Genomic DNA, 24,697 nt, shown 5'->3' with positions numbered 1-24,697 from the left:
TTGGATAAAACTTGGATCCAATTCTTAGTTAGAAGATTTTTGGATCCAAATTTGATACAATTTTATTTGATCAAATTAATTTGGATCAAACTTGGATTCAATTCTTAGTTAAAAGATTTTTTGGATCCAAATTTGATACAATTTTATTTGATCAAATTAACTTGGATCCTACTTGGATCAAATTCTTAGTTGAGATTTTTTTGGATCTAAAATTGATACAATTTTATGTGATAAAATTAATTTAGATCCAAATTTGGATCCAATGCTATTGGATCAAACCAATTTTGATCAAACTTAGATCCAGTTCTTAGTTAAAAGATTTTTTTGGATCCAAATTTGATAAAGATTGTTGGATCAAGAAATAGTTGATCCTTATTTGATCCCTTCAGGATATAGCTTGATACAAATTGGATCCAATGTTCAAAATTGGATCTAGTCATTTTCGTAAGGGAAGTGTTTTACTGAGTTAAAATCCTTTGTACAACCATAAAACATTTCAAAGAGAATGACTAATATTAGAATCGCATTGTATCAAATACACCGTTAAATAAATTGGTTTGAAAATTTTCAACGGTTATTGGGATGTTCGCAAAGCATTGTGGGAAAGAAAGAAACATACTATTGGCTGAAAATGCTATCTCTCGCTCATGCGCTAGAACGTATTTTCGGTCTAGTATATTACTTCAGAGCACATCACTTATCGACAAATAAGTCCAGTTTATGACGTTTATGGGATTATAATTACAGATCTTGCCCGTTATTTGATTTCACGACTTTTATGGCCTAGAGTAATATAGGACGTCACGTTTTTGTTTAAAGGACCTTGCCATTTTTAACCGAATGGTTTTTGGGTGGATACTAGACTTTTTCAAAGAAACAATATTTATTAATTATGATTTAAGTTACCTCAACGGATCATACATATTATAATTAGCAAAATAATAAAAATAATTATTATTATTTTTATTAGCTGGGCTAATATCCTAGGCACCACCTCATGCCCAAGTCAACTAGCGACTTTTAACCTTTAGTAACTACAAACTACAATTAAAATCAAAGGACATGCTATATACATCATGGCAGTGGCGTAGCTGAGAACTCAGAGCCCCCCCTCCCCACAAAAATCTCTATGAGGCCCCCATTTTTAATTTTTTTTTATGGTTAGCGGGGCCCCCCGAAGCTCGAGCTCCCCCCCCCCGCACCGCGGGCCCTGCGGACCATCAGCTACGCCACTGCATCATGGTTTGCAAACACTTAATTCAAATCTGGAGTTTTTAAATATATGCAAAACACGAAGGAGTAGATCATTTATTATAAATTAAAAAAATGCATTTAATTTATAATAATTTTAAATCAATAATTTAGTGAACTCAAAAATTCTAAAAGTTACTTACTTCAACCTTCTTCCCGGTTTTTAGTTTTGTTTTGGACTTGGTTTACGTTTTAGTTTTACTTTGCTATTCTAGAAAATTACATATCAACAGAGAACACGGGAATAATCTACCCAAAAGGCGCTAGAATAAACAGCTTCTTCTGGCTTTCGCTAAGGGATTTTAATACACACGGTATGGACGTGCAAGTTACTCTTTATATGGTCCTTGTCGCTGTGACATAAAGAGAGTTGCCAGAAATAGGGACTAGTTCGGAAATTTAACTGTCCTATCCTCTGTTGGCCTTGAAACTCAACAAATTAGAAAAATACCCGCGGTTAGTCGACCAGTTTGCAAACTATTTGAAAAAACCAAATACTTTTACCTATCTTTTCGAATATTTAACTATTTGATCAAGAAAAACGAATAGTCGCGAACTTTTCCAAACGCTATTTGATTCGACGAATCGAATATTCGATTTGGTATTCGATCGAACTATTTGGTCTAACCAAATATTTTGCACACCCCTATTTGATAAAAATGTGAATAATTTAGCGCATTACTTTCCTCATCATGAACAAATGTGGCCAATTTGGGTGTTCTAGGGCAAAGGGGGCGGCCGCCTATAGCGAGACAGACAGACATCCAGACAAACTTTTAGAAATATTTTTTTATTCATTCGTAGCTAGCTCGTGGGTGTGGCTTGTGTTCGTTACCATGGTTAAGCATATTGGTCGGCCATGACATTAAGACGTCCATGGCGATAAAATGATAAGGATCGTGTGGCGTTTTGCCTCGTGATCTTTGACGTCAAATAATGTCAGATGAAGTATGCCTACGACGCTACGAACAAGCACTCACTACTTATTGTTATTATATTACTTATGAACAGATGGAATTAGATAGTACTATATGTCTGAAATACATGTAATAATGGGGTGCGATATTATAGCTGAAATGTATCTAAGGGGCGCGTTGTATAACAATCGATTATTGACTAGGGTAAAAAAAAATAATAATTACCAATTGTATTCACTATGTTTAACACTTGGAATGTCTAAAGCACCATTGTCATCGTGCTCCGAAAGCGGATCGAGAAACTACGTCGAATGTAAGACGTAGCGCTATTTTTGCCGTTTCTCTGATTAATTCTCAGACTGAAGAGTTTGTAGAATCTGCCATGTACTTCACGAAACTGATTTAGTTTTGCGTAAAACCATAAACTTACATCGTTTAAAAAAAGTTTTCGAGAAATGCCCCGTAGACAGCGACAGATTGCGTGAAAACGCTGTCAAAACTGTTCTGAAACCTTATCCTCTACACATGTGTTTCATTTAAAATAAAGGTATATTGCGAATGTTTGTGAAACCGTATTTCAAACTTTATTGTTATTGATATCGTTTTTTCAAAATATAAGGCCTTTTTTATCTAGGTGTAAATGTATATTTTAAAAGTACTTACTTTATCATCGAAGTGTTTCTATCTACATGCAGATATATGAGTAAAAACGGAAGATAAGGCACTTATCACCATTAGAAATGTTTTTTTTTTCAATTTTAATTGGTTAATATGTCGCAAAAATCAGGCTATTATGGTTTCAGAATTTTTTATAATGCTGAAAAACATATCAATCGATCAATCACTATTACGAATGTTACCTGCTCTAAGATTTAACTGGATTCGATAAAGGTATTCGGAAATTGAAATATGATTTTTTGCAATTATAAGTTCATTCAACTGACACCTTGGATCGCGATACATCGTACACGATGCTTTCGTATGAGGGTGGAGGGTCATTTTCGGAAGTCGCAAGGGCGTAAGGCGAATATTGGAGGTTAGTAACCGAGACAATCTCGTTCGGGTCACGCGGTGTACTGACGCCTTCCTCCTGAAACGCTGGATTTGTTTGTCCGTCCACTACGTTGATTTCGCTGCGAGTAGTGTGGTCGATGGCTGGTGAAGCTCTCTCGATTTTAGCCAGACAAATCGCCACAAGTTTACATACAACTGCGATTATTAATAGCACAATCGCTATGATTCGCAACTGAGGTATCATACCATCGTGATTGTATTTTTGAGCAAAGAGATAGAGAGCGACGTCGATTATGAGGCAGAATATTATAACAACTACAAAGGAGAGCAAAGTTTTCTTAATTTTGATTAAAGTGTTATTCGGCCATGGCCATCTGAAAAACTGCGCAATAGCGCTCCGCAGCGGAGGAATTTCAATGATTCGAGGATGCCCAGTATTTTGATTTGGAGACTGAAGTACTAGGTCATTTGAACGCTGAATTCCCACGATTTGTTGAGTGCCAAAACATGGGCATTGTAAGTCTTCGCTGTTGTTCTGGGTCGATTCATTAGCTATCTCTATTTTACAAGGAACATCCATAATAGTTTATATTATATTTGCTGGTACGGTATACTGTAAGTAAATTTCTGGAAATAAATAACATTTTGGATAGAGTTAATAATCATGAATACAAACCAAATTACTTTATCCAAATTATTATACAGAGTAAAACTTACCCTAAGGTTATAAATAAGATGATTACACTATATGGGCAGTACCAAAAGTAACATAATAACGATAAGTATGACATAAACTATTGTTTCAATGTTATTTTTTCTACTGAACCTATTTTGCCGTTGACACTATCGTCCACCTCCGACTTGGACTAACAACTGAACTGGGTAGGATTTTATCGTCCTTGGTTGTAATATATTTTACCTTGGGTATATGTAGACACTAGGGGACTTTGTGAAGACCCAAACCTCGATTGCTCAATAACTCTGAAAATGAGATCGGTGATTATTTTTGCTAATGGTAGTACTGATCAAAAACGAGTCTATAAACATGGCACCCAATTTGTAGGTTTCAGGCTAGTTTTTCGTGTAGAACATTAATAAATAATAATAGTAAGATGGTGTTAGTCATGGAAAATCAATTAAGTAAGTTTCTTAATTCGTCTTTAATTTCTTCATTTAATATATCAAATATCAAGTTAGTTTATTGACTTTCGAATTTCCTCGCTAAATTAATTACCCATCCAGGAATTATTTATAGTGGTGACGGTGTATGGCAGAGGGTATTGGGAAAAAATTCATATAATTATCAGCATACAGTGTCCTATGTTTAAGACGAAGTATTTTTATTTATAACTTGGCACAAACGTTGCTTGAGGTGCAGATGTCGGATCGCAGAGTTATCGATATGGTTCAATTTTGTAAATCAAACATGTTTTTACCCAAAATCAAGAACTTCGTGACCTAGTAACTCCAAAACGGGACCAGGTAGATTGAAAATTCACCAGATGTTTTTATTTTTATAAGTACCGACCATATAGTCTTAATTACTAAAAAAATATAGTAAATGTAAATTAAATTTGAAAATACATAGATGTGCTTTCTGGGCTGGATAGAAATACCAGTTGATATCCTGCCCGAAATACTACTTCAACTCACTACATGTTTACAACTTTTTTATCGACCTGAAGTCAAGCCAATGAAATAATTATTATTTTAAAGAGAAATTAAAATAATTTTATTTATTTAAAAAATATAATATTTTACCATTTATTTTCAATAGACAGAAATTCTTACGTTGAGCCAGAAAAACTTTCGTTTCGAACTTAGAATAATCTGACCATTTAGAATTAAAATACGAGCTATGTACGTATTTAACCAAATACTAGTGTTGTTAATTTTCCGGAAAAATGAAATTCGGAAAAATTTCCTGAAAATTTTCGGAATTGCGGAAAATGTTCCACAAATCGGAATTTAAATAAAAAATTTTAACATAAATTACTTTTTAAGGGTTTTTAATGTTTTCAACTTTTTATCGATGTAAAATGTCTAATATCAGTAGACATACTACAAAACATTAATAGTGTTACATTGTTAATCAGTTTAAACTAGTCTAGAGGTTTAGTTTTACCTTTAGATTCGAAAAAATTAGTTGTAAATTTATTTTAATTTGCAAACAATATTAGACTAATCATGAAATTAAAACTTTTTTTATTTTTTTCGGAAAAATACGGAAAATTTTCCGGAAAATTTTCTGAGCAGAAAATTTTCCGACTTACAACACTTCCAAATACTCTAACTTAGAATTAGAAAACGTTTAATTAGAAATTCATTGTTACGCTTACACTTATTTCTGACTATACGCAATTCAAGTCGACTTTTAAAAATAGACACATCAAGTTGAAGATCCGTTCTTAGTAATGTATTGCATTTCCCGGGAGAGCCGTTTTCCACTTTCAACGGTGTTCATGTACATGCGTAACAACATGTGCAGCTGTGTTTCGCTTTCAAGGGAAAAGTTTTATACGCTATCTTGTTTAGGAGTAAATCTGTCTGTCATGAATTGTCGAATTTCCCGGCTTTTGTATTAATGGTCGATTTAATTTGAAATTTTGAAAAGGTTTTGTGGAATTTAATGTTTAAGTAAGGAATTAATGGTTGTTACTAAATATTTCGGTAAGTTCTACAAAAGTTTTTTTGAAAATTTACCGTTTTTGAGGTTTACAATAAGTATTTTTAAAATCAATGTTTTAAAGATCTTTAATGATCGACATTTTGAAGGTCGATAGCACCATTCTCAAAGTCGAGACCGCTATTAGTTTTAGTTATTATGACGTTTTAGTATATTTTCGAGACGGCCAATTTCAAGGTCGAAATTTCAATTAAATTAAGATAGTCCCCCTTACGAAAATGGTGGATCAAAATTTGAACACTAAATTTCATCAAAAATTGGACAGATCAAACGGGGATCCAATTACCGACTTCTCTGGATTAAATTTATGATCCAACTATTATATATTTGGGATCCAAGGGTCTTGATCCAATGAGAATTGGATCCGATCTTGATCCAATGAGATTCGGATCCAGTCGGGATCCAATGAGATTTGGATCTATTCGGGATCCAATGACAATTGGATCCAGCCGCCATCCAATGAGATTTGGATCACGACTGGATCTAAGGATATTTGGATCAGCTCTTAATAGAATGAGAATTGGATCCAGTTGGGATCCAATGAGATTTGGATCCAGTTGGCATTCAAAGAGATTTGGATCCGGTCTGGATACAATTAGTTTTGGAACAGCTTTTAATCCAAAGATACTTTTATCCGGTCGGGATCCATTATATTTGGATACTCTCCAAACAGATTTGGATCCGCTCTTAATCCCAAGAGATTTGGATACCGACTGGGACCAGCATTAAAAGTACGGAATCTGAGCGGTAGACAATACTTCGAACACAAGGTAATCTTAGTGGTATGAATTATAATTAAACTACATTAACAGCAGATACTACACTTTTCACTAAGCCGTGAGAGTAACTCACAGCTAAGCATATTTACCAATTATTTATAGCCAAGAGACGAAAAACATCGCTAATTTTGTGGAAAAATTTCTTACATACATAACAGATCAAGCCAAGAAACGATAAGACTCTATAATGAAAAGCTAATTTTTAGGCCAAAATCCTACGAAAACTACGATATCTGCCAAAAGTATTCTACTTTGGCCTAAAATAAAGAAACTGATCAAAATACGGCACGTGCATCACGTGCTCCAAGTGCTCAAAACGCGGTAAACGAAAATAATTGTGGTAAATATAACAAAAATTCACAAAAACAATGAATTATATCCCGACCCAAATCCCTGTTTTTAACCCTGGTTCCGCTTAGATGGTAGATTAAATAAAACAAACAAATGTAATTGGCCAGAACCGAGTTACGTCACTGCAACTTTGAGAAGGCTAACTATTAGAGAACCGACTAGAGTGTAGAAGACAGGGAACAGACTCAAAATAAGACGACACGTAAGCCAAAACCACCCAAACGAGGCTACTTTTTATAGCATTTTTACTAACATTGGGCGTTACTGACTAATCCGCCAGTTTCAAATCGGCGTCACTGGCGGCACTAGGGGGTAGGCCAGGTAGGCCACTGCCTACCTTAAAATTTTGAGGGGCCCCAAAATCACCCTATAAGGGGCCCCAAATTGATCTAGAAAGAGATAAAATTATTTATAAAAAACAACCAGTTCTGTTATATTTGGACTCGTTTTACTGTTGTTAGAACTTTTTTTGTTCGTCATGTACATCACTACTTTATTTTATTGAAGTATTTCGTTGAGAAATGGTAGGTCCCGGGTCGGGGGCCCATTTATTTGGTTTGCCTATCGTCGCGAAAATTCCTGGTGCCGCCACTGATCGGCGTGTGGTCCATTACAAAAATCGTTCTAGTTACATTCTGATTTCTATGCTGTAGAGTTTTATCAAAATGTTGCCAGTTCGATAAATTTAACCATTGAAATAAAAATATATTTACTGAGATCGATGTTGTTTGGGCGGTCTCGCCAGACATAAAAAGTAGTCATCTAATCTCCTATCGCCTTCTATAATTATGTTTAGACCATTGAGTTAGGAATATATACTCTATATTCTTGAACACTCAATTGATATCCGCTATGGTTTCTCGGTTGGGACCACTTTCTAGAAACACCTACGGCGACTGTCATTTATCATTAAACGTTGCCGTCATCTATTTTAGAAATAATATATTTAAGCCACCGGCTTAAGTTATTCTCAGTGTTTCTAACCGCTGGTGGTAGATGACGACACCGTACAAGATTCCGTATACGATTCGAAGAAAGTGTCCCGGCGAAATATTAATTGGTTCCAAATTTGATACAATTTTGTTTGATCAAATTAATTTGTATGAAACTTGGATCCAATTCTTAGTTAAAGATTTTTTTGGATCTAAATTTGATACAATTTTATTTGATCAAATAATTTGGATCAAACTTGGATTCAATTCTTAATTAAAAGATTTTTTGATCCAAATTTGATACAATTTTAATTGATCAAATTAACTTGGATCCTACTTGGATCAAATTCTTAATTAAAATTTTTTGGAACTAAAATTGATACAATTTTATTTGAACAAATTAATTTGATCAAATTAATATAGATCCAAATCTTATCCAATGCTATTTGATTAAAACAATTTAGATCAAACTTGGATCCAATTCTTATTTAAAAGATTTTTTTGGATCCAAATTTGATATAGTTTTATTTGATCAAATTAATTTGGATGAAACTTGGATCCAATTCTTAGTTAAAAGAATTTTTGGATCCAAATTTGATACAATTTTATTTGATCAAATTAATTAGGATCCTACTTGGATCCAATTCTTAGTTAAGATTTTTTGGATCTTAAATTGATACAAATGTATTTGATCAAATTAATTTGGATACAAATTTGGATCCAATGCTATTGGATCAAACCAATTTTGATCAAACTTGGATCCAGTTCTTAGTTAAAAGATTTTTTTGGATCAAAATTTGATAAAGATTGTTTGATCAAGAAATAGTTGATCCTTATTTGATCCCTTCAGGATATAGCTTGATACAAATTGGATCCAATGTCCAAAATTCGATCAAGTCATTTTCGTAAGGGCCATTTGGGCCCCCATGATTTAATGGACCGCATTTCGAGTCTGTTGGAAACCAACCGCTGGTCCCACAGTAAACAATTAAATTATTGCTGAAAACGATGTGTTTACGGAGATAAACGTGGGAGAAAAAAAGGTCATCTCTGCCAGTTTCCCAGCTTCAAGAGAGAGGTTAAACCACCCTTCGAAAACGTGTAGGCAAACTTGAAGGATAAAAATAGTACGTCTACACTTCTACAAGTTTACCTTACACGTTTTCTTGGGCTTATTCGATGACGCTACCAGGAGCGGATCCAGGCCATCAAGTAAGGAGGGGCGATCATGGACATTCAAAAGTCGTCTGCTATTTCTTTACAAATTTAGTTGGCAGGTATTAAAGTAGATGGCGCTATCGTTTCTAAACTCGCAGCCTATATGGAGCGTGAAAATGTAACGTGGAGCTCTCATTTTCGTTTGCTTAAACGAAGTACTTTCTACACCTAGAAAGTCTAGTATACTCTAGTCTCTCTCTAAAATTTGAAAACACGTAAAGAGTAGATTGAAAAGGCAGAACAAGTAACGTCTTTAGCTGACGCTTTAGGCAGTTAGGAAAGTTTTGTTATGTTTTTTCAAGTATTCTAAGGGTTGGCGATCGCCCCCCTATGGATCCGCCCCTGGACGCTACAGAGTTAAGTGTCTTGAACTTTACTCGTCCATGTTGATTGTAGATATTATAGATGATTTTGAATCCAAATACTTCTTTGACGGTCAAAGTCGGAAGATATATTTTCACAAAACGAGCACTTTTCCTTTTCGCTTGATTTTTGACTGTGAAAATAATTAATCAAATTACGAGGTCGTTTTCTGTGTCAACGTTTATTTCACGTTTGTTTGCTGTTCAGAAATTACGTAATCACTTCCCTCTCGTAACCAGAGGCGTAACCAGATCAATGAACCCGATGCCTTACACAATTTGTGAATGGTCAATTTCATAAATTTCAGATAATATTTCGAAGTTGGATAAAAGCTATCGATAGTATCAAAAAAAAAATAATGTTATTAGGATTTTTCAAATGTTTCATGTCTTTAAATTACTGTAACAACTGTAAGTTGCATAACTTTATAACTAATTAATTATTTTTCAAGTACGTATGTTACTTAACAAGGTTTATAATTCTTACTTTTAATTCTAAGAATTGAATATATTGTCGAGCCTTTTGAAGGTCTAGATCACCATTAACTAAAGGGCACAGGGCCGTTTTAACCCTTCCGTAGGCCTCCGACAAAAATATCTCATTTACCGTCTTTTCAGACCTTCGTAAGACATATTATATGGAATCGTAGGCCCTAATGTCTCCTTAAATTTTCGTAGGCCCTAGGCACTTTGCCTAAGTCTGCCTTATGGATAAGGCGGCCCTTTAAGGGCACCCATACATTTGGGCACATATCTGTTATTAGGCACACTTATCTAATACGTTATAGAAATATACTTATGGCCTCTATAGTAAAAAGTGAAAATATTCTTGATTCGGGATACATTTTATAAACAGTTACTGAAAGCTGCGTCAGTTAAAAATACCAGTGTGCTAGTGTATGAAACACTTGCGTCCTGGATGGATTCTCAAGGCGTTTCTACATCTAAACGTTTTGTACTACGCTGACACATACGTGCCTCAAAGTTGATCGTGTTTTATGAAATACGAAAAACTTTAAAATTTTATAACATAACAATAACGGACATTTTAAGTAGACACAATCTCCCTGATGTATTAAAGGGGAACGGTCAAGCTTTAATCGGTTAGATATTCCTATAGTCCGTTAAAAACTAAGATTTACGACGAAAACCACATACAAAATATTAAGTGGTTAATTTTTAATAAAATAAAGAAATTTCGAGAAATTGAAAGCACGCGTCCGCTGCGACACCTGGTGAGAAATCAGTGAGACATAAAAACAACGTAAAAGCGCGCTGCTGAAGACGCGAAAGATTTGTTTTGCACGCGCGGCGCGTTATACGAGACCTAAGCCTAAATTGCGCGATTTTAAAAGTTACAATAGTTCGCAAATCGCTCACTAAGGTACTGCTGGAGCTGGCGATACGCCTTAAGATGGCGGCGAAAATTCAAACCCAAATACTTGGCGTTATTTTGCGTTTCAACGTTTAGGCCAAAACTATTTTTTCAATACAAAATAAGGTACGTGTAAGCAAGTGTAAGTATATTGAACGTCTTGTTGATCTTTTGATATGCAAATAAGGCGATATTTGGAAAAGCTTGGCCGTTCCCCTTTAAATATATTTGGAATATTAAATTTTAACATAATGTACATTAACTTTTTAATCGTACTTTAATAACCCACAGGAATTTGGAAAAATTGAGCGTTTTCTCAACCATCCTGTAGATTAAAAACAATATCTCAAACAGCCTGTCGCTTAACATAACTAACCCACTAAGCATTAACAACCAAATAGTAATTTTAACTCCCAGACAAATCCAGGACCACGCTTTATTAAACATACTATCTATTAATTATGAACAAAATTTTAATCACCCAGTACAATAAATTAATAAGCGCACTATAAATTTAAACAAACTATCAACCACAATGTTCAATAACTCAATCACCCTGTTCTTTAACATAATCAGGGCCTTGTTCGTAACCACCGAAGAGTAACTTTAACATAAAAAATTAATTACCACACTTTATGAATCACCCTGTTTATTAGGAAAAATATTTAAATCACCCTTTACATTAACTTGATAAGCACAATATAACAACCTAAAGGTAATTTGTACTCTCTCAACACCTTAGTGCATTACCAACGATTTTAATCACCTTGTCATTCATCCTGTGAAAAATCAATTTTACTATGTTCATTGGTATAATAACAAACTCCCTGTAGAAGAAAATGGGCGCCATTAAAAATAAACTCGTTAAGTACCCAATATAGCGTAGCCAACACCCTGTATACCAGGGCCGTGCAGAGGGGGGGGGCAAAATCCCCGGGGCCCGGGTGAAAAGGGCCCATCGAAGAAGCTCAAGGGGGGGGGGGGTGCAAATCAAGATAACTTGGGAGAAGTTTTTAGGGCTCAAGGGGGGGGGGGTGCAAATCGAAGGGGCCCGCGAGTAAGTTTGCCCCGGGCCTCAGGATACCTCTGCACGGCCCTGTGTATAGCAAAACCCAATTTAGCATAACATAGCACATGCGTGCGGGGCCCTAAAAAGCACGCCGAAAGTATCCATGGCCCTGCAAAATAAAATGAACACAGTTCGTAGAGGATTCCAAATACCAAAAGTAAAATAAGACCCAAAAGTGTGTCAAAACGGTATAGTAGTTAATGAGCGTTTGTCGCAAAGTAAAACAGTGAAACGAAGGGGGTCGGGAAATATGTCATAAAAATCGAGGTACTCCAGCGCCGCCGAGTGAGGCGTTTTAGAACGTATGTCTACGGGCGAGTAAAACGAAGAGAGATAATCGCGCCAGACTATAGACTAAATATAATACTGCTAGTACTATTCCAACTAGTAGGTTACGTAGTCTATAGTGTGACTAGGTCTCACTAGAAATTTTAATAAGCGCGAAGGTACAGCTGACACACTTTTGGGTCTTATGCTACTTTTGCAAATACTAAGAGACAGGTGGTGCTAGTTTCTGAATCTTGAATTGGCACGAAATTAAAATATCACAATAGTGGTGGGGTTCCGCGAATTGATAACAATTAAATCTCACTCAAAATTAAATTTTATCGATTAATATAATTTAAGAACAGTATGTAGAATTGTAGATTGCAAGACGAAAATTGCCATATAGCACTAAAATGGTTAAATGACCCACTTGTAGGTCCCCGATCAGCAAAATTCATAATGGGCCACCGAGAGCGTGATTTCTTTTCGATTGACATATCCCTGACCTTTTAGTCATATGGTGCGGCAAGCATTTTTACAAACCTTGCCTTTTAATCCTAATTATTATAGGGTTATGTAGAATTCGCTGCAGAATCGGCGGCATCGGCGGCTAGACTGTGTGTGAAACTAGTCCTCACAAACCCTTAGAGATTGTATGTTAAAACATGTTTTTATTATGACATGCTAAAACATAAATATAGCTAGTGGTTATACACATTTCGTTTTTAAAGAGTGTCTTATTTCTACGTACATTAACTCACATTATACTAAAAAATAAAAAAATAATCGTCCCGAGGATAGAAATGAATTCGGGTGGATTTTCCTCAGACTACGCTGCAGATGGCGCTACACAACACTGGGGGGCTTTTCCGCTTCTGATTCGCAACGGAGTAAAAATCTTCATATTATCAGGAAACTATAGAGGTATACACTTGGAATGTCTGAGGTTCCATTGGGACGGTGATACGAAAGCGCGTCGAGAAAAAGGTGGGGCTTAACTACGTCAAGTGTAAGACGTAACACGACATTTCAAATTCATTGGCTCGAGGTTTGACGCTACACACAGAAAAATATTATTGTAATTTTTTCAGTAATCTGCGGTCAGCATAGATGCCAGCAGAATGCTGTGAATTTCACAACCAACTCTGACTGTTTTCTTTATTGTCATGCTCCCTGTTAAATTTACTGGACGTATTTAATACGGTAAAATTCCACTGTTTGCCGTAGTTCTAGTTATCAAACGTATTTAGTACAGAACCTATTCACAACCTTAAAATTCCATCAAATATTTTACGGATCAAACCATTATCACATTGGTTTAGGCCTAATTAAAAATTGACAATTATTTTATTAATCAATTCATGATAGAAATACATATAATTTTTAACAATTATTATAACAAAAAAATTGACAAAATATTCTCATAAATCAATAGAAAAACTTGATCGAAAATATCAGAACTGACTACAATTCTAAATAACCATGGTTCACTCGAGCCTTTGTCGTTTAGAGTTATAGGGACAACCATAGGAAAGTAAACTATTAACTTGGTTTCAAATTATTAAGCACACGATGAACAAGGGTTGTAATTAATATAGCATTTTGCGTGGGGTGCTACTTATACAAAAGAGTATATAAAAATATTTTTATCGGATATTATTATATTTAAAACTAAAAGGAATCTTGTGCGATTTAAAAAAATGTTTTGACAATTAATTATAATTAGTTGTTTTATATACTAGCGCTTGCCGTTTATAACAGAAAAAAACAACAACGTGTGGTAAATTTACGCATTTTTTAAGAAAAACGTCAACCACGGTTTCATATTGTTAATTTTAATATAACTGTCATTTCAAAAACAGTACGAATATGAATTTTTTACAGTCGCTACTGTTTTCTTCAAAATACAGCAGAAAGCTGTACATTTTACGACAAACAGCTGTTAACCCACTTCAACTGCACCTTGCTGTAAATTATAAACCGTATTTGAGGTTTTTTCAACAGTAAGTTTTGAGTGTGTAAAAGAATGCGTAGTCATGGTAACAAATAGGCGATTTTCCCGCGCAAAAAGGCTTATAAAACAATGGATTTAAAAACTTAATATTTTGAAGTAATTATAATGTTCTTCGCGAAAGAAGTGTAGTGATACCTAATTTCAGGTATTTGTATGGTTTTAAAAGAGATAATCAGGTAAGCTAATAATATAATAACCATGACTAGGCTTAATGACGAGTTTTCGTCGAATTAGGGTAGTGAGGCGTGAGAGTTTTTCTTGTGAGTTTTCCCGCTTTAAGACACGCCCGTTTCTACGAGCTTCATCATGGCCGTAAAAATCCTCCTTAGACATTCCAAGTGTATACCTTTACTAGCCGAGAAGGCGACCCTACGGGCGGGCTCTCAGCTAGTTGTGTGTTTCCCGGCACTCCACCCCTGTAAGGCCCCCCTGCCCCTTTTCCCCATGCCAGAATTACCGGGGTACCCTTTTCCCACCGCAAAAATAACTTAAAAACTCGTCTTTCTCTCTCGTCCCATCCCCCCACTGAGCCCCCTTATTTCCCATGCGATAATTACCGTGGTACCCTTTTCCCCACAAAAATTTATAAAAAAAACTCGCCTTTCTCTCTCTTCCAAAACCCCCTGTACCCCTGCAAATCCCCTGTTTCCAATGACAGATTTGCTCCCCCCTCATGACGAACAGAGACAAATTCGCTCGTCCCTGAGCCCCGATTCCCCTCTGCCCCGCGCTGTTTATAGTCGAACCACCTCAGTAGCGAAGCGAAAGGCAGTCACGGTTTCCCTCTATCCCGCGGAAGCGTGGGGGGGGGGGGAGACGTCGCTGGTGCCTCGCTATCTCTGCCTAATAGGCTAGTCGAACCCCCACCAGTAACAAAGCGAAAGGCAGTCCCGGTTTATCTCTGTCCCGTGCCGCCTGTATCCTCGCCCGGTTCGCCGCCCCGCCTTTGGTACCCTTACTGACTAAGCAAAAACACAGAAAAGGCTATAGTTGAGCCACTAACGAAGCTAAAGGCAGCAGCTTCTCTCTCCGTCCCGCGCTGGCTTTTTCTTCGCCGCCCCGCCTTTGGCTTCATGACAGACTAAGCAAACATTCCTGAAAGCTCGGAAGTACGACGACGATCGACGTACCAAGCGCTCCTTATAATATAGACTATCCGAGAAGCCCGCCTTACAGGCGGGCCCTCAGCTAGTTGTGTGTTTCGAGACACTCCACCCCAGTACGCCCCCCCCAATTATCATGGGATAATTTCCGTGCCACCCTTTTTCTCATAGTCGAACCCCCGCAGTAAGGCACCCTCCCCCTTTTACCCATGCGAGAATTTCCGTGACACCCTATTCCCCATAGTCGAACCACCGCAGTAAGGCCCCCTCCCTTTTTTCCATTTGATAGTTACCGGGGTACCCCCAGTAAGGCCCTACCCCCCTTTTCCCCATGTGATAATTACCGGGGTACCCCATCCCCATTTTCCCCATGTGATAATTACCGTGTTACCCACCTCCCCCTTTTCCCCATGTGATAATTACCGTGGTACCCACCTCCTCCTTTTTCCCATGTGATAATTACCTTGGTACCCTCTTCCCCTTTTCTCCATGCGAGAATCTCCGTAGTACTCCCCTTCCTTTCCAATGCGAGAATTTCCGTGGTACCCTTTTCCTAGCAAAAATAACTCAACCCTGTACACCTTTAAACCCCCTGTACCCAATGGCTGATGCATAAAGGCCACGGGACTAACGTACGCCGAGAGCGCCACGGGACTTTCAAATCGGAACGACCCCAAACCCTCCCCCCCCACCTCCCCGTTTCCGAAACTACCCAAACGATCCCCCCCCCCCCTCCGAAATTCGCGGCGGAAAGAGAGATAATTTCGGGTGTATTGCGTGTTGGGACAAACACGGCCCAACTCTCAGGGACGACAGATTTTGAGAAAATAGATAGTCGAACCACCTCAGTAACGCTGCGAAAGGCAGTCTCGGTTTCCCTTTGTTCCGCGGGTCGCTTTTTCCTCGCCGCCCCGCCTTTGGCTTCACGACCGACTAAGCAAACATTCCAGAAAGCTCGGACGTACGACGATGACCGACGTACCAAGCGCTCCTTATAATATAGATGACATTGTACGAAATTGTAACATGTTGTCAGGAAAGCTAGCATTGAACTCATCTAGGACATTTAAACTGGTTTTTACACATAAAACTAGGCGCCATGGTGTTAAAGTAGTTAAACTTTGAATGAAAATGAAGATACGTCAAACGCTTGTGTAGTTTTGTAGGCGGTCTAACGAGTATACTCAAAGGCGATTTTTTCCTCTTGATAGACCCACGATGAAAGTTGGGGGGCCGAAAATTAACATTTTTACCTGGCAACTCAGCATTTGGACGGAACATCCGTTTCCTTACTTCCGCCTGTATATTTCAATGGCGGTCACGTGGTTCAAAACGTCACAAACAGGATGTTCCGTCCAAAGGTCTCACTTAAGCCTCGTCTGCGGCCCCTCTTTTGTTATGGGTCTATTGGCCAAAATCACCTCACCACTAGCCACTAACAATTTTAAGTGCTCTCCATTTTTATAAATGCATTATTTTCCTATTAAAAACCTTTGTAACTATAATAATAATTTATTCATCCCATTGAATCTGTGTTATAAAATTGGCAGTTACAAATACCATTAATTATTTTACATTCTTAGGTTATTCTCAAAACCTTATTAGAAGCATTTCATACTAAAGTTTCCTAAGCAGTTTACTTTAAAAATTGAAAACCAAATTGAATTTTCAAATCCATTTACTATTTCTTTTATACTGTATTTTGATAACATTGGTTTTAACAACATAAAGTAGAACGTCTACATAAGCAAAAGCTTGTATCGATGTTCGCAATCCAATTGCACATTACTTCATTTAATTTGGACATTGGTCAGTGGAAATGTAAGTGCCAACTTTGGTACGACTGAAATCCATCCATGCAAAAGCAACCACGATAACAAAAATAGTAACCCCAGTCAGATGGTAAAGTATTGGCTTTCTCGCATTCTAACAACGGTATTAAAAATAAATTTTGTTATTTAATAAGAAAAGTAAAGCCTTACCCAAACTATTCATCGAACCTCGGCAAAGGTCGGTGGGAATGGAAGGATCATCTCTGGATCGCCTATATCCGTTGTCGCAGAAACATCCAGAGAAACAATTCGAAGTGCATTCACGTGTCAAGTAACTTTAAATGTATTAAAAATTCAAATCAGTTATCATGTTTTCTGATTTGATCTTACGAGTTGGGGTACTACCGTGGCACATTGACACATTGATAGCTGTAGGATTTAAAGTTTAAAGATAAAACGTTATTTTGATAAATAATTGTAAAATACAGTATTTTGGTAAATAATGGTAAGAAACAGGGTTTTGGTTAATAGTGGTAGAATAGACAGATATTGGTAAAGTCAATAAATTTTGGTAAATAGTGATTATAGTGGTAGAATAGATAAATTTTGGTAAATAGTGATTATAGTGGTAGAATAGACAAATATTGGTAAAGTCGATAAATTTCGGTAAATAGTGATTATAGTGGTAGAATAGACAAATATTGGTAAAGTCGATAAATTTTGGTAAATAGTGGTAGAATAGACAAATATTGGTAGAATCGATAAATTTTGGTAAATAGTGGTAGAATCGATAAATTTTGGTAAATAGTGGTAGAATAGACAAATATTGGTAGAATCGATAAATTTTGGTAAATAGTGGTAGAATCGATAAATTTTGGTAAATAGTGGTAGAATAGACAAATATTGGTAAAGTCAATAAATTTTGGTAAATAGTGATTATAGTGGTAGAATAGACAAATATTGGTAAAGTCGATAAATTTTGGTAAATAATGATTATAGTGGTAGAATAGACAAATATTGGTAAAGTCGATAAATTTTGGTAAATAGTGATTATAGTGGTAGAATAGACAAATATTGGTAAAGTCGATAAATTTTGGTAAATAGTGATTATAGTGGTAGAATAGACAAATATTGGTAAAGTCGATAAATTTTGGAAAATAGTGGTAGAATAGACAAATATTGGTAGAATCGATAAATTTTGGTAAATAGTGGTAGAATAGACAAATATTGGTAAAGTCGATAAATTTGGTAAATAGTGATTATAGTGGTAGAATAGACAAATATTGGTAAAGTCGATAAATTTGGTAAATAGTGATTATAGTGGTAGAATAGACAAATATTGGTAAAGTCGATAAATTTTGGTAAATAGTGGTAGAATAGACAAATATTGGTAGAATCGATAAATTTTGGTAAATAGTGGTATAATAGACAAATATTGGTAAAGTCGATAAATTTTGGTAAATAATGGTAAAATCGACAAATATTGGAAAATAATGGTAATATAGACAAATATTGGAAAATAATGGTAATACAGACAAATATTGCTAAATAATGGTAATATAGACAAATATTGGTAAATAATGGTAATATAGACAAATATTGGTAAATAATGGTAATATTGACAAATAATGGTAATATAGACAAATAATGGTAATATAGACAAATAATGGTAATATAGACAAATAATGGTAAGGTAGACAAATAATGGTAATATAGACCAATAATGGTAATATAGACAAATAATGGTAATATAGACAAATAATGGTAATATAGACAAATAATGGTAATATAGACAAATAATGGTAATATAGACAAATAATGGTGATATATATATAAATAAATAAATAAATAAATAAATATTGGTATATTAGATAAATATTGGTAAATTAGATAAATATTGGTAAAATCAACAAATATTGCTTAATAATGGTAAAATTGACAAATATTGTTAAATAATTGTAGAAATGGTAAATTTGGCCAATATTGGTAAAAATGGTAAAATTGACCCATATTGGTAAATAATGGTAAAATTGACCCATATTGGTAAATAATGGTAAAATTGACAAATATTGTTAAATAATTGTAGAAATGGTAAATTTGGCCAATATTGGTAAAAATGGTAAAATTGACCCATATTGGTAAATAATGGTAAAATTTACCAATATTGATAAATAATGGTAAAAATGGTAAAATTGACCCATATTGGTAAGTAATGGTAAAATTTACCAATATTGATAAATAATGGTAAAAATGGTAAAATTGACAAATATCGGTGAATAATGAAAAAAATGGTAAAATTGACAAATATCGGTAAATAATGGTAAAAATGGTAAAATTGACAAATGTCGGTAAATAATGGTAAAAATTATAAAATTGACAAATATCGGTCAATAATGGTAAAAATTATAAAATTGACAAATATCGGTAAATAATGGTAAAATGGTAAAATTGACAAATATCGGTAAATAATGGTAAAAGGTAAAATTGACAAATATCGGTAAATAATGGTAAAAGAGGTAAAATTGACAAATATCGGTAAATACTGGTAAAAATGGTAAATATTGGTAAGCAGTGAATAAAAGTTCATTAAATCAAGAAAATCATTCAAAAGCAATCGAAACCCGTTCAAAACTCATTACACTAAAATCATTTATAAATAATATATCGCTTTAAATTATTTTAGGCTCATACACGTTGAAATGGTTTCTAATCAGGTTCCAATCATTTTACTTGCTTTATTCACGGTGGAGATATGAATTATTCGTTTTTTAGAAGCGTTCAGGTTCTTATTTACCTCTGACCGTACACAATATAATTCAATGTAACAAGGCAATACAGAGCGAAGTTGTGTCAGTTCTAACCCCATCTAGTGTCAGACACCAGACCTTATGAGCCGAATTGTCTATCCTTCACGGTGAAACCCAATTAATAGTAACGTTTCCTTCCGTGCAACATTATAGGTATCGATGAAATAAAACAAACCCCATTCATTTATATAATTGACAAGATTATGATTTTTGAGTAGGTTCGTCATGCTTAGAATTAAAAAAAACATATCGTAAACCTTTAATATAGTTGTAGTAATTAAACTTAAAAGGCAACGTGGTTTTGAACATTGGGAAAGAGCTCAGATGAAAGCACTATGCTTTTAATAATTTCACCAAAAGTCAAGTTGAAAACTTCTTGAAATAAGCATTAATAAAGAAATTTTATAAACTGTGAAAACACGCTTTAGAAAATGTATAGGATTGCTCAGGGTGGGCTAAATTTGTCTTTTATTTTAAAACTTGGTCAACATTCAATATTATTAAGTAACTTTCATCTAGTTTTATATTAGGATTAAATTCGAAACTACACACATTTACTAATTTAGGTCTTCTTACTAAAGGTCGTCTTAGCAGGTGGCGATAAAGTTTCGTTTTTAAAGTACGCGTCTAATGAATAAATATTTATAATTAATATCAAAGTTCCTTAATATATAATTTATATTTTTTTACAGAATGATGTAGCGTGACTTCGTAATTAAAAATCCTAAGGGCATCGCGAGCCTTGAAACCTTAAATAGTTGAACTTTTTTGGTGATAAATCTTTCGCGCGTACAGGTACGATAATAGGTAAATCATTAACTTGAAGGAATTTTAATAATAGTTGGAAATCATTTTTAGTGATACTTTTGATATGAGGAAAATACGTTAATAAGTAATCTTGAGATCGAGAAGGAAAACCAACGTTCTGCACCCGTTCAGCTTTCCGTTTCCCAGTATTTGCTAACGCTAATGTAGTTGAAACTTTTTGAGTAAGGAAGTATTTCAGAAAAAGTTCTATCCTTGATAATTTTTATTTAAATGTACAAAGATTGTATGTCTTGTCTCTAACATCTTAATAGTGTGTATTTTATTTAGACATATACATATTAAACAAATATACAGATATGAATACAAAAGAAAATTAAGAGCATAAAGAGATACAATTAATTTGAAAATACTAATAGAAATTAACTTAATGATCGTGTTAAAAAGCAAATGGTTTGAAAAGATTGCGGCCATTTGGATTATATCATTTTAGACAAACGGAAATATGCACTGTAGGTTGTAGAGGGATCCGATTTTAGATTAACTCTTTCATTATTTAGTTTAAAAATCCAAAATATAGGCGAAACTCTCCAAATCGCAATATTCATTAATTTTACGGACAACTTTATGAGAGACGGTTTTAAGAGGAACGGTTGTGTTTCATTTGTTATGTTAAATAGATCTTAGATTAAGGTTTTTTGTAATATTTAATAAAATTTCTAGCCATATTTTTCGATGCTTAAATTAAACATTAATATAAATATGATTTTATATTACCCATAAAGTTTTTAACAATTTTAAACATCTTCCATACACATATTATTTTAATTTTAAGGCAGGAATTATTTAAAAGTTGAGGTTTTAGAAGCGTACAGGTTCTTATACCCATCTGGTCGTTCGGAATATATTTCCTCCTAACATTTCAATAGAGCACGAAGCTGTGGGATCCCTTGCAAGTTGCTCCATCTAGAGGCCCTAAATGGGTTAGAGTGTGCAATAACTGGTGGCTTTACCGGGGAGTCGGGGTCCGGCTCTTGTAACCCATAAGGGCGGTGGCCCACTGGGAGATGTTAGCTCTGATCAAATGGTCCTATCTCCACCTCTGACTTCGGTCAGGTTTGGGCTGGATACTGAGCTTCGGCTCGGGCTAACGGAGAGGGTCCGCGCAAACTGGCCGCCTCGGTGGATTGGGTAGCCTGCTGTGGGGCGGTGGGACTCCGTATGAGGGCACGGCGGTCCTGTTTCCCGGCCTTTTGGAGCCACACCGGGATCTCCGGTGCCAGCTGTGCCGGGTTACTTGCGCTGCTGTGTGCTCGTCGTTCCCCTTTAGGAGCTCTCTCCAAAGGGTTTGACTCTTTACCTACGTAGGTAGGGTGTCGGCTGGAGTTGCTATAGCATCCGCTCTTAATCCCACTGCTGTGTGCGAAGTGGGGGTTGGTCCACCCATTGCTGCACCTTCTGCTGGGTTGAGTGGCTCGCGTCAAAGGTGCGACCATCAGTAGTAGGGCACTACTACCCATGCTGGATTTGTCACCTGTCCGGGCTAGGTGGACGCTGGCGTAGGGCACTATGATGATAGGCCTCCGGTGGTATGGTCTCTGTTACTAGGAACGCCGGGCTATAAATTCTGACACGCTGCTCCATCTAGAGTCAGACGCTAGTACTAAACATTCGCAGAAGAAAGATTTTTAAATTTCTCCATGTATACTTGTAATATATTTTTGAAAACCAAATGCACAACTTGTTTTAAATCTATTAAATGTGGTAATTGAAAAATTTTAATTTTTTGGTGAACCAAAAATTAATTTCTCAGAAATCAAAAAGATTGCCTTGAGATTTGGATTGACTTCAATAAATCATGGGCGTGGAATTCATAAATACGAAATTTTTTAAAGTTCATGGTAATAAGAAAATTAAGCTCTCGAAAATAAGAACTAAGAACATCCATAAAAAGAAAAGTTTAATTGGACAACCAGAACGTTATCTTGTGGTTTTTGAAGAGCCTAGATTTCGGTTATCCATTCATGTCAGCAAAGTAACTAAATGAGTAAACGGAACTTCTTAGGGTCTCTGTGCATCTCTCTCCAAACTGGCATTGAGGCTACTCAGAAAGCGCAAAACGCTTGTACTTAATAACCTTCCTCATAAATGAAGCTCTTTATAAGCTCCATGTCGATTACGTGCCTGTCAAATATACTCTACGTGCCGTTGGGCTAATCACCTCTGTCTTTACACGATTTACTGTTATTCTTATGACTACACTTTCCGATTAGAAGTGTGAACGGTGAAAATGATAAAATAATTATGATAAAGGTTATATTAATTCTTAATGGTTTTATCCCGCCATATTTTATTTGTTGGAAAGTTTTGTTTTTATTGAATATTTGCTACTTTAATATTAAAATGTATAATGCTAAGCTATTAAATCCTAAATAACTTTAATGTTTGGTTTCCTTATGCTATGACTTGCTGTTCAACTTCGAAAGCGACACTTGAATAGTAAAATTCATTATATACCCTCTTGACTTTTGTCTAAAAGTTAATAACCTTAGCACTGGGACTCTATAAAAGTTTCGGTGTTCTTACTTATTTCTAGATTACTCATGTTTAGGGTTTTTTTGAAAAACTCACGAATTCAGGTTTAAATATTTTATTCTAGCGATGCTTTTCAGTTAGTCGTAATAGCGTTATAGAGATATATTATTTTATAATTGGGCTATTTTTAATTAAGTTTCAATAAAATAGTAGAGTGTTAAGCATATAAAATTATAACCGCTGGCATTGCACATATTTTAATATAAGCTCAATTTCACTGAAAGTTATATTAAAAGCGCGGTACAGGCTCGTATCTAATTAACACGGCCACGTGGATTAATGGCTTTAAAAGTCGCTTGATGACTTAGGCCTAAGGTTGTGCCAAGGTTATTAGGCTCGTAGCTAATTAACCCAGCCTCGTGAATTAATGGCTTTAAAAGTCGCTTGATGACTTATTAATAACCTTGGTGCCAAGGTTATTAGGCTCGTAGCTAATTAACCCGGCCTCGTGAATTAACGGCTTTAAAAGTCGTTGGTGACTTAGGCCTAAGGTGGTGCCAAGGTTATTAGGCTCGTAGCTAATTAACCCGGCCTCGTGAATTAATGGCTTTAAAAGTCACTTGATGACTTAGGCGTAAGGTGGTGCCAAGGCTATTAGGCTCGTAGCTAATTAACCCAGCCTCGTGAATTAATGGCTTTAAAAGTCACTTGATGACTTAGGCCTAAGGTGGTGCCAAGGTTATTAGGCTCGTAGCTAATTAACCCGGCCTCGTGAATTAATGGATTTAAAAGTCGCTTGATGACTTAGGACTAAGGTGGTGACAAGGTTATTAGGCTCGTAGCTAATTAACCCGGCCTCGTGAATTAATGGCTTTAAAAGTCGTTGATGACTTAGGCCTAAGGTGGTGCCAAGGTTATTAGGCTCGTAGCTAATTAACCCGGCCTCGTGAATTAATGGCTTTAAAAGTCGCTTGATGACTAAGGCCTAAGGTGGTGCGAAGGTTATTAGGCTCGTAGCTAATTAACCCGGCCTCGTGAATTAATAGCTTTAAAAGTCGCTTGATGACTTAGGCCTAAGGTGGTGCCAAGGTTATTAGGCTCGTAGCTAATTAACCCGGCCTCGTGAATTAATGGCTTTAAAAGTCGCTTGATGACTTAGGCCTAAGGTGGTGCCAAGGTTATTAGGCTCGTAGCTAATTATCCCTGCCTCGTGAATAAATGGCTTTTAAAGTCGCTTGATGACTAAGGCCTAAGGTGGTGCCAAGGGTATTAAGCTCGTAGCTAATTAACTACATCAATTTATGCTAGGACGATCAAGAAAACTAAGTGGAAGGGGGTTTATGTTTTTCAGTGAAGGGCTGGATAAGTATATCTATTATTGTTTTTAAATCAAAATTAGGTTATTTCGAATTTTAATTATATTTTATTTTGAGGCACTTTGTCCGAAGTGGAACTAAAAATCATTACGTAGCTATGGACT

This window comes from Leiobunum rupestre, chromosome 3, assembly GCF_980474605.1.
Source record: "Leiobunum rupestre chromosome 3, qqLeiRupe1.1.hap1, whole genome shotgun sequence".
NCBI classification, from domain to species: Eukaryota; Metazoa; Arthropoda; class Arachnida; order Opiliones; family Sclerosomatidae; genus Leiobunum; species Leiobunum rupestre.
This window is presented reverse-complemented; position numbering follows the sequence as displayed.